Raw genomic sequence first — 12014 nt, forward strand, 5'->3', positions numbered from 1 at the left:
TTGACAATTTTATTCGCGCCCTTTTATAAATGGTTTCAATTGGGGATGGTTTATGAAATTTATATTTCTGTCGGTACTTTGACGAATCTATGACTGTCTGACTGAATGGTGATCAACACCAAGGCTAAACAGCTTTACTTAGAAGGTTGAAAATTTAAAGGGACGTTACTATTAAGTAGTAGATAGTATCTGAGAAAGGTTTTTCCAATCCGACGCCATTTTGAAAAATGGCGGTTAGAAATGTAACCTAAATCATTATGGAATAATGTTGATCTTGCATTTCAACAGATTTCTTTAATATTTAGTACATTGGTCCCCAATATCCTACAGACAGACTTTATAGCTTTTTGGGTTCGATTTGACGCCATCTTGAAAAATGGCGGACAGGAATGTAACCTAAACATTCTTTATGAAATAACATCTGTGCATTCCAACAGATATCTATAATATTTTGTACACTGGTTCCATATATCCTACAGACGGGCCTTATACCTTTTTGGGTTCGATTTGCAGCCATATTTTAAAATGGCGGCCCGATAATTGACGTTACATTTTCGACTCAAAGTGACCCACTATACTTCGCTCCCAGCAGTTCTAGCACCCCCTCCCCAAATTTTTACAACATCATATAAATAGTTTAGTAGAGACGGGGTACGAATCATCCTACCATATATGGTAGCGACATCTTATTTATCTTATTTCCAAAAACTATCATTCTGGAAAAGCAGTCAAACTTTTCGTTTTCGTTTGATTTTGACTGGAATAGTTTTAGTGTGAGCGAATAAGTCCTAATAATACAGACCATTTTGATTTCTCGACGGCATGTCAAATAGCCTTTTATGCATATATTATATATTTCCCCCATTTTCTCTTAAGGTCTTTTGTTTTGAATATGGAGCCCCAGCTCGCGGTTTATGGCTCGCAAACCAATCCGATTGAATACAGTATATTTTGATTTTGAAAAGCCTGTCGGAAAATTTCGCCTTTCTCGATTTAACAGACTCGGCATATCTCCTATTTGGCTGTTGTATATTGATCTGAGAATTACACAGGGTGCTGATACTCCATTCTTAACAGTTTAAGGACCATAGGATACCATATAAGCACGTTTTATTGTTGTCAAAGTTTAAAGGCAGATTAGTAAGGCTATTTATTTACGATAATAATCTCCAATTGAAGCAATATTATATAATAATTCTAACTCATTAATTAATTTTCCCCGTGTTAATTACGCATGCATGCAGGCTCAAAATTCAACATGAATTATGTCGCCAATCACCAGCCGAATTGGTGCAGTTGTTGACTGCTATTTTCTGCAGCTGGGTATAGAGGGAAATTAAATGTGATGACAAAGATAACTGCGTACAGTAATATGTATAATATTAAAGTAGATCTGATTGCAATCACTGATTGGTCAAATTGGTCAATACAGACAAATTAAGAATCTATAAAGAATGAGAATGAAATCAAGCCCTGAAGCGCATGCGCAGTTAAAGTAAATAAATTTCCCTAGCCCCTTCAGTACCTACACACTTAAACTTTGCTAACCTGCCTTTAAAAGGCTCTTTAGAATATTCCTAAACATTCACCCCCTTCCTATCCGAGTTGTATGTTATATTTTTGAAAGCGCCGCGGTTTTCTGGGACCACATCAAAACCATTCTTCAAAATACTTCGTTTACCACCATACATTGGTAGGCCCTAATTGTATGAAACGAACGACAATGGTGTTTTCCCCATTTTGCTTAAAATTCGAAATGGTTGAATGTGTTTACGCGGTTTTTGGGTGTTTTGGGGGGAAAACGAAAGGAACCTTCAACCTTGTTGACGGCGACAATTTTAAATCTCGTAGGGCCTCGAATTTAACACTTGAAGTTTAATTCGAAGCCATATATATTTTATTCATTTTTATGAGGAAATTTTATGAAAGGTGAGACTTTAACAGAGAAACTAATTTTGGTGGTGGGACTCGGTATCCATCCCCTTGGAGAAATTAACCATGGAGAAAAATTGGGATTCATCCCTCTAGTGCATAGTCATTTATTTTTTGGTTAAACCATTCATAGGCCGTTATTTTAATTCCAAAAGAGAAGCAAACGCCCTAGGCACGTTGCCACAGGTCATGGAAAGCCTGGAAATTTCAGGGAAAATGGATCAAAGAGATCAGGGAAAGAAAGGGAATTTTAAGAAATTCAACGAAGTCATGGAATTTGTTTAAGTGGCCAAAATATTCGTGGTTGAACCATCCAGCTGCGTGACGTTTTCAACGGTGTTTTAGCAAGATCACGTATGACCTGACACCGACACTTCGATCGCAATTTACATTAAAATTTCAAAAATGCGATTTAAAGGCATTTGTTTACTTATATTTAGAATAATGCCAATTGGGTCAGGGAAAATCGTGGAAAAAAGATCAGGGAAAAGTTGACAACCAGAAAAAAAGTCAAAAAAATTGAATTTGAAAATTTCGGTTCAACCCTGCAGCCTTCTTGGGTTATTTCCCTGGCACTAAGAAGCGCCACTAGAGGCAGGCGCGAGTTGTCTTGCCTCCCGCACCGCGTCTAGTGTGAACTCAGGCTCCATCTGTCGGTGCCTCTTGGCGCAAGGGATAATACCCCAATTAACTAAGATGACGGTCTCCCCACTTTCGCCTGAGTGTTGGTTTCCTAGCAAGTAATTAATGAAATATAAATAAAAATTTGTGACAAGGCAAATAACTGAATGCACTCGCTATAGTTTAATATATCCAAGAACAAGAAGGTGAGATATGGATGGGGTGGTTAAACTGACGTCGTAAGGTATTTTTCGTTCTTTGATATCCGCCGACGCTCCCTATTAGATTAAATTTACACTTTTGTATAGTTCTTGTGGGAGAAAACAACACGCCTGTTGAACTCTCTCTCTCTCTCTCTCTCTCTCTCTCTCTTAGAACTTCTTCTTCTTCTCTATTCTCATGTTTTTCTTTTAATAAGTTAGGTTGGGCCATACTGGATAGGCGTGACTTTTAGACGGTTTTTACTTTATTTTTTTTATTATTATTTTCTTGAATTATTATTTTTTTTTATTCTCAAATGTTTTTCATTTTATAGAGGGTGTCAAAAAATTCATTAATTATTTTGTTGGTCAGATCTTAATTTTAGTTTTGGCGGGATATATAATTAATTCTTGTATATTGTAATGGCAAAAACATGTTTTACAGGGTCTGATAAGTCTGTTGGAATAAATTAAGGGAGACTGTGTTCTTTAGGAAAATGATTTTGAGTCGAAAATGTAAGTAATTTCTATCTGTTACATTTTGTTTGCCAAAAGGGTCACGTACTGTTTTCGAGTTATGATTTGATTCAGTGTTTTAGGGATGACCCCTTAGTTAAATTCAATTAGAAGTAATTGTCAAAATCAGTTTCTTAATTAAATTTAATTAAGGGGTCATCCGTAAAATACTCCAATAACAATCTTAACTCGAAAACAGCATTGTCCCTTGTGGTAAACAAAATGGAGGCGATAGAAGAAGGCATAGAACATTTTCGACTCAAAATCGATCGATTTTCCAAAGAATTAGCATCCCCCTTAATTTATGCCATTCCAGACTTATCAGAAACACCCTGTATATATTTTGAGAAAAAATATTAAGATCCAAATATTAATTATGAATTTAAACGTTTTAAGCCTTTGCCTTTGAAATTGAGCTTTACTCCTAAGTACTAAGTTAAATCCGCTTGTAAAATGGTTCACGGTAGAAAATAAGGAGTCGTAAAAGTCATGATTTCCAAGAATTAAGTGTTGGGCAGCTGCTGTTCTAGTCATTCCGAGAAACCTGTAGTGTTTTTAATGTTTCCTCTTGCCCGTTTAATCTAATGAGTTGCCATCCAAGTTACCAAACGAACGTACAGACTAGTGTTAGGATTAAGGGCCGAGCTCCATAATCTAAACACGTTCAGAATAAGGAGACGCAAGACCAGCTTTACCAACTTAACTTGATAATGCGGCTTAACTAAGACTGGTAGGGCGAACCAGATATCGTTTGGGTGTAACCTTAACTTGGTGTAAAATGTGAGGTTCAACTATGAATAAGTTCAGTTTTAATCTGAGTATTGGATTGTGTTAGGAGCTGCACAGGGAGACCAGCGGTCCTATGATTCCTTTAGAATCAAATATTTGTATATTAAGTTCATATTCATGGTAAATTTGAATGATTTCGCGGATGACTCGGAAAGTTTTAGGACGTGTGAAGTTTCTGCAACTTATCCGTCAACTATTAACACCAGAGTCGAACAGTTTTGCGTCGTTTGGCCCCACCAAAACCCCAAAGAGATTGAATAGCTTGATATTATGTAAACATAACATTCAACGCTTTAACTGTGGCAGTAGCGAAAATACAACGAAAATAGTGCAGAACTGTGCGTGGGGTCGAAGAACTTCAAATGCAATGCGGTTTGTGTATACAATACATTATGATGCTGTGTAATAATTTACAGTGAAATTAGTGCTTACATCTTAAACAGTCAAGAACGGATGTTCTCTTTAAGAGAGAGGTTCAGAAATGTGTTTCCAATCAAACCATGCTAGCAAAAGTTCATTGGCGAAACCAAAAGTATACTTCATCTCAGCTTCCCCGCGCCGTGTGGTATGAGAAACTCCCCCCTTCCCCCCTTTCAAGGGCCGGGTTAAGCAATTTTGCACCCGGGGGCCAGGATAATGTGCGCCCCCTTAAGTCGAAAAAACGTAACAGCAAATGTTGCTAAGGGGGAATAGTTAAACTCAATGCGCCACCAACAAGCCTTGCCCCCCTTTAATCCGGCCATGACTATAACATACTTAAAGGGCATCTTCCTATCTCTAGTAGAACCAGAGTTATGAGCCTCCAAAGTTGGATGTAATGCTATTCCTATGGAGGGGCCGGGGGTATGTTTATAAACATTTTGCTCAATTACTTGGCCCCTGTTTACTCGATCCCCAAGTTTTTAGTATAGTTGGATGGGGAGCAAATAGGACTATAACATACTCAAAGGACATCCCCGGATCTTCAGTAGAAACAGAGTTATGAGCCTCCAAAGTTGGGTGTAATGCTATTCCTATGGAGGGGAGTATGTTTGTGAATATTTTCATCAATTCCTTGGCCCCTGTTTGCTCGATCCCCAAGCTCTCAGTAACCAGTATGGCTAACATATCTTGTGAACTTCTGGTTTAAGGTAGGGTAATGGCCATCATGACCTTGGAAAACCTTAAAGGTTACCAAAATAAATAACTATTTATCAATTAAAATCGATGCCCTTCCCAAAAGTTCCGGAACGAACACACACCTCTGCTCAGTTTATCTCCATTAAAGGTGTTGAATAGAAAGAAGTCTTAACATTTCTTATCCATGGAAGAAAGGTTATACTGAATTACCAAGCACCAAGCATAATAGAAAAGGTCTTTATTGGCACAGACCCTATTGAATTCATCGAGTCCTTTAAGGGAACCGTCAGAAACGATCCTAATCTCATTGTTAGGCGGAGAAACTCGATATACAGGGGCCAGGAAATAGGAAAAACGAACGGTAAGGGTGCGTGGCTTCATTGACAAAAAGGAAGAAAAGGCTATAGCCATTCCCGATAAAATAATACTGATAAGGATATGTCGGGTTAAAAGGCACACAATGAATGAAAATAAAAGCTTTTAATTTAAATATTGTATTAGATTACCTTATTTTATTTAGAAATGCATTTTTAAGAGAAAAATCTTTCAGAAGTTGAATATTTTAGTTGGTATATGAACCTCTAGACTCTAGAGGATAGGTTTAGTATTTTATAAATTTTCCGGAAAACTAAGGTGTTCATAATACGAAGTGCCTATTAGTGATAAATTTACACACAAAATTCTCACGAAAATTCTTAGATAAATTTACACACAAATTCACACGAAAATTCTTAGATAAATATACACACAAAATTCTCAAACAAATTCATAGATTAATTTACACACAAAATTCACACGAAAATTCTTAGATAAATTTACACACAAAATTCTCAAACAAATTCATAGATTAATTTACACACAAAATTCACACGAAAATTCTTAGATAAATTTACACACAAAATTCTCAAACAAATTCATAGATTAATTTACACACAAAATTCACACGAAAATTCTTAGATAAATTTACACACAAAATTCTCAAACAAATTCATAGATTAATTTACACACAAAATTCACACGAAAATTCTTAGATTAATTTACACACAAAATTCACACGAAAATTCTTAGATTAATTCACACACAAAATTCACACGAAAATTCTTAGATAAATTTACACACAAAATTCTCAAACAAATTCATAGATTAATTTACACACAAGTTCTTAGATTAATTTACTCAAAATTGTCACACAAATTTATAGATAAATTTATTCCAATACCGATTACTCTCGTAAATATTCTATCAATAACATTCTCAGAAATTCAAGTTAATTAATTTAATTAATTATTGCAATTAAGAATAAAGTCTCAATTTCCCACAATATCATCTAATCAGTATTACTGACCAAGTGACCAACCCAAACATTTCTCGACCTCGAGCCCTATTGTCCAACTCCCCTTAAATGTAATGTTACAAACATCACCAACTTCATTTAAAGAACTTCACTTTCTTCCTTGAAATTAGTCGCCCCGGAACTTATAGCTCGCTGCGATAATTAAAGAAGTTACTGCACGCATCCATCTCCCCGCTTTTCACTTGTCACCATTGAAGCTTAGATTAAACCCTTATCTCCAACCATTCAATCGCTGTCAACTGATACTAGCAAGTTCCTTTCGATTGATATACTATAGAGCCAAGGCTTAACAGAGTAAAATAAAAAAATCACTTCTTTTCCAATGGAAGACATTTCTGTTAACACTTTTAATCGGCCTGCTTTGGTGGAGGTTTTTTTTCTTACAATTACTCTTCTAGCGTCAGGTTAAGTTGATAGTGTGTAGGATCGTGTTATCGTTTCGGAGCAATCACCGACTTGATCAAGCTGGTTTTATATATAGCAGGATAACCGGACGCTTATAAATTGGTTACAGAAAGTGTTTTTTCTTAGTCTCTTAGATTGATTCGAACTGAAAAAGACTAAATTGGTTGAAACTTATACCATTGTTGAGATCGTGTAGAAGAAGTCTATAAAGGGGTAGTAGAAAGATTTTGTTTTTTCGAGTGCTTGTTAAGGTTTGATCGTTGCAAATGTGAAAAGTGATGAACTAGGTTTTGCTTTATTGAAAATTATTCGAAATTGGAATGGGACACAGCCCATCGTAGGTGATGACGTGCGTCATACCTGTGTCGACTTCTGATTGTTGTAAATCATTCGTAGCTCATGATTACCGTTTGATTACGTTGTTCTTAACTATAGCAACAGGGGTAACGTCATAAAGGTTCAAACACATTCCATCGCTTGCCTTCCATTCAGTAAAGTCCGCCGCCATTTTGTCTGAAAGGGGAGGATTCATTTTAAACCACACCCCTGCTTAGCCAATAAGACGCATTCCCTCTCTTGCCTTCCACTCAGTAAAGCTTGCCACCATTTTGGCTGAAAGAAAAGGAGCTATTTTAAGCCAAACCCTTCTAGCCTTTCCCTATTTCACTATCCCTTTAAAACTCTACAGGATGTGAAACCCTGCATTACCTGTTTGTCCACCTTGTTTTCATTTTTTTATCCAAGCCGTCCTTTACGTTTTTTTTTCATGGCTTTTTAGAAGAAATTGAAGTAACTTCTTTCTTATACCGTTTGAAAAATATATCAAGTTCAATTAGCGCTCCTGAAAAACTCTTTCCAATTTCGTCGAAGTTTTAAGCGATTGCCTTTTAGAAAACTCCTTTTGGCTAAAAATAGCGCAGCTGTTATTGGAATCAAACCATCACTATTAGTTAGTCTGCCCTAGTCTAGCTATAGCGACATATCCTTTAACCATTTGAACTGGCATTGAATCTTCTGCCTTATTTTCCTAAACACGATATAGAGCTAGGGTAGAAGTTGAATAATGTCTGGTGGACTCGAGACCTACCGTGTCACGAACCCAAAGTAAGGCAGATGTTCAATGTCATTGAGACTCCGCGAGATGAATTCCAAATTTCTTTCCATTTCGCCCTGGTTCTGACTTGTATTGAGAGAGAGAGGTTTTCATATGAGCAATATGCACATCTGCTTTCCAAGGAGTGCATGCACCTCTTAATCGCAAGCCTTTTTAACTCTCCGAGTGACAATGACGTCAGGGAGAGGTATTACATTGGACGTATCTGTGTGTGTCACCTCGTTCGCAGTTGGTAAATCGTAGCAATATCCGGACTGCGTTCTCAGTTCCCAGAAAGCGATATTGGCTTCTACTGACTCCATTATCATCGTTAGGGTTAAGATGTATGCGGCGATCGGCAAGGGTTACGAGAAACGTATGGCTTCCCAATGGCAGGGCTTCCACCAAAGGTTACCATAAACTTCCAAAAATTGTTAAAGAGGCATACGGTAGAATTCAAAAATAGCTTTTTGGCTGGTTCATGTATTTGACTTTACACCTTGGGGGTAGGATGGGTTGTTTTATACCTCTTTTGACGTGCACGTTACAAGAGATTCGTTGTGGTTTTCACGTCGTAAACACACGAGACAAGGAGGGAGAAATGGAGGGATAACCTTCCATAATTCTTTATTATCCATACATACATTTATTAAATGTTGTGACCGCAATATTATGCGGTTAGACTTGGGCTTGGGTGCCTCCTATTGTATTATACTATTAAGTCAGCCGAATGATACGCTAGATCTTCCCTCTAATGTATTTCAAAAGTTTCCCACGATATGATCCAAACGCTCTGAAAGGTTTTTTTTATATTTATAATGTATGATTGACAAGGACTTTGTTTGGTGCACCAAACTTGTTCTTTTTATGTAGTGTTTATAATGGTATTTTTCGTTGTGACTAAAATGGGGATCATTGGACAATGTTTAGCGTCGACGCAGTTGTCCTGTAGTTGTCGTTGAAGCTGGAAAAGATTTGAATATGGGTGTGTTTAGATGTCTGGGACGCTCGAGGGGCCATTCACTCAGCGAGATCGGTGTACACGGCTGTACCTTTTACTGTACTAAAGTGATTACTGGTAAACGTGAAATCCTGACCTTGACAACTGGTTCTAAAATGATTCCGCCTAATCCGAAGTCGGTGTGGGCCAATTGGGACCCTTTAAGTGACTAACCCCTCGGAGATATGTGAGGAAGAGGATCAGCATTGTTCGAGCGTTACTTTCAGACAGACAGACGGTTTAAGCTGGGTCTATATTATTATAATTATTTAATTAAGTTGAGAGAGGTTGTTATTTTTTTACAATTTTGATAAATTACAGTTTTGCAGTAATTTAAGACAGCTTAATTTAAAATATCTCAAAGTTAATTACCATATTTTAGGATATTATAATTTTCTGAACACCCATGGGGAAATATACTTAACATAACTAAAGAGAAAGAGAAAACGTGTGATATCGAAAACCGTTACGTTTTTGACAGACTGGTGTCGTTGAATGTAAATATTATCGTGATGCTCCTTCATACAATCGATCGATCGATTGAAGATCGATTATTTTTATGATAATTCCCACGATTCGATTCTAATGGAATAAAGATTTCTTTTTCGGTCGTCGTATGCCGAGTTTCAATATTCAGATAAAATTTATTTTCGATTCAGTGATTACTGGCATTTCTCTGTTTTGTAACTTTGTCGAGATACATTGAGAAAATCAAATTCTATTTGTTAGGAAATCCATGAAATAAATGTCCATTCAGACAGTAGAGTAAAATTACGTTTACGTGGTTGTAGTCGCTATGCTCACTTATTTAGTTAGACACGTGTCAACGACTACGTAAATCATTCGCGGGTTTATCGTTTGAAATTTTACAGTCTGTCGAGATGGCGCCACCTCGTTAGCGTGCCTCTTCTTTATTCATAGCCCACTCGATCATGCCTAAGTTACTGACGTGTGATCGAGTGAGCTACGTACGCATTAGCAGACGATATTATGCAAAGTTTAAGGATTCTTGGTGGGCTATTTGTTTATCATTTTGGATGAGCAGCTATTTTAGTATAAAATATCACCATATACGCGACTCGTTTTAAGTCGTCCGCTCTCACGTGACGTCTGAACGTACCTACGACGCAACCGAAGCGACAGACTCTAGTCTGAATGGGCATTTAATCCTTTTAAGAACATCCTGTTTCTGGACCAGTAAAAATTTAGATTTCAGAAATCAGAATAACCCCAAAGTTGTAAAAGGTTGCTGGTCCTTTTTTGTATGGCAGAGTCCACGTTTCCCTAAGTTTAAGATTTAATTTTTTGAACATAGCCCCTATTCAAAATGAATTTTAATTAGTTACTGTGGGTGTCTTAGAATGCTTGACACCTTCGAATATTTTTAAAGAACAAAAGAAATAACTTTTTCTGTCTTTTTTAAGTTTATTTGAACTTACTTAAATAACGCCCCAAATGCCCACTAGTTCATTCCAAAAACGTACTGCAAAAATGACAATTTTAATGATTCTAAATTACTCATATTTTCTAATTGGGTGGCATCGATTGGGTTTGCTTAAGGGCAGCTGACGTGTTTATCCCTAACACTAATTTATTTTATCTTAATTTAGATTTGAATTTTATTATCGTTTTCCCTATGAATTAATTAATTTTAAGTGAGATGTAAATCGAAACATTAAGGGATAGTACTAACGTATAAATTTATCAATAAGTTTTGAATCAAATCATTTTCCTATTTTAAACAGAAAAAGAAAACTTAATAAATTCGAAATTAAATGCGACTACCTCTTTAGTTAATTACAGAAATCAATCAAATTTATCTAATGGTTAAAGGGTAAAATTTATTTTAAGTAAGATGTTGTTCAAATTAATCCAGGCGACAACGAACTATCATTTAGTGTGACCGAAACATTCCATAATTTCAATTTTATATTAAACAAGTTGTCCCCTTTAATTTAGTTTTTAATTATTAAATATTAAAGTTTCTTTCAAGCTGCAAATCTGTAGAATAAATATACTGAAAAATGTAAGACCAGAGATAGATTTAATTTCAGAAGTAGGAATGGAGAACGGTTAGTATTTACTTCAGTCCGACTCATAGACCACCCAGTATAGAGCCCCTCCCTCCAACACGTCACGAAAAGTTTAAATTATCTTATTGACTCAGTTTTAAACTACGTTTTGATGACGTTGCTGACGGGGTCGGCGAAAAATACCTAATACGCAATTCCTTTTTACCTCTATCGCTATTACCCGCCTCTTGTTTCATACGCGCGCCCAGATTACTCTGTTCTCCATTCCTACTTCTAAAGTTAAATCTATCCCTGATGTAAGACCTTAGCAAGTTAGTGAAATTAATTTGGACATACAAACAGATACAAAAACATAAACCAACCCCAATAGCTATAGAATACAAGCTTTGGGCGAACATTGAGCTTCTTTATGGTAAATTGGTAAAACATGGTATGATTCAGGTACCGCCTCTTTTAGATAGTAAATACGTGATTTCAATAATGATATCATACACACCGTATTTTCTTCACTTCAGGTATTCCCATAGCTCTTCTTTAAATATAGTAATAGCAAGGCGTTCTATTTCTCATATTGATTTATAATACGTTATTAACCTTGGCTGCTATTACACAATTTTTACACGCAATCTATGAGTAGCATAGCCTAAGGCTTATGGTACCATCCTTCGAAATTTGGAAAGAAAATTTACATTTAATGGTCTTACACTTTTTATTCCATAAGCAAGACTAAATGCGAGAAAATGTTAAAAGTTAAACACGATTCTATATACAGGGTGTTTCTGATAAGTCTGGTGGCATAAATTCAGGGGGATGTTTGTTTTTTGGGAAATTGATTTTGAGTCGAAAATGTTCTGTACTTCTATCGCCTCCATTTTGCAAAAAGAGACACTGTTTTCAAGTTAATTCCTCAATCAAAATTTTAGACAGAACTCCAACATATGTAACAGCACCC

General features: G+C 36.3%; 1 long non-coding RNA gene across 2 annotated transcripts; it reads right to left on the minus strand.

Annotated features, from left to right (window-relative positions):
• Positions 1-5642: 5642 nt before the first annotated feature.
• LOC149679817 (uncharacterized) lies at positions 5643-8793 on the minus strand. Of its 2 annotated transcripts, none has more exons than XR_016365939.1 (2): positions 7645-8793; positions 5643-7449 (listed from the first exon to the last, which is right to left on the minus strand). It is a non-coding gene; the product is annotated as an uncharacterized LOC149679817 (long non-coding RNA). The 2 variants fall into 2 exon arrangements; XR_016365940.1 differs by having other exon boundaries at positions 5643-7548.
• Between the last annotated feature and the right edge of the window lie 3221 nt (positions 8794-12014).

The sequence above is a fragment of the Phalangium opilio genome, unplaced genomic scaffold (genome assembly GCF_054372755.1).
Source record: "Phalangium opilio isolate 3A_F unplaced genomic scaffold, DU_Popi_V2 ptg000041l_1, whole genome shotgun sequence".
NCBI classification, from domain to species: domain Eukaryota; kingdom Metazoa; phylum Arthropoda; class Arachnida; order Opiliones; family Phalangiidae; genus Phalangium; species Phalangium opilio.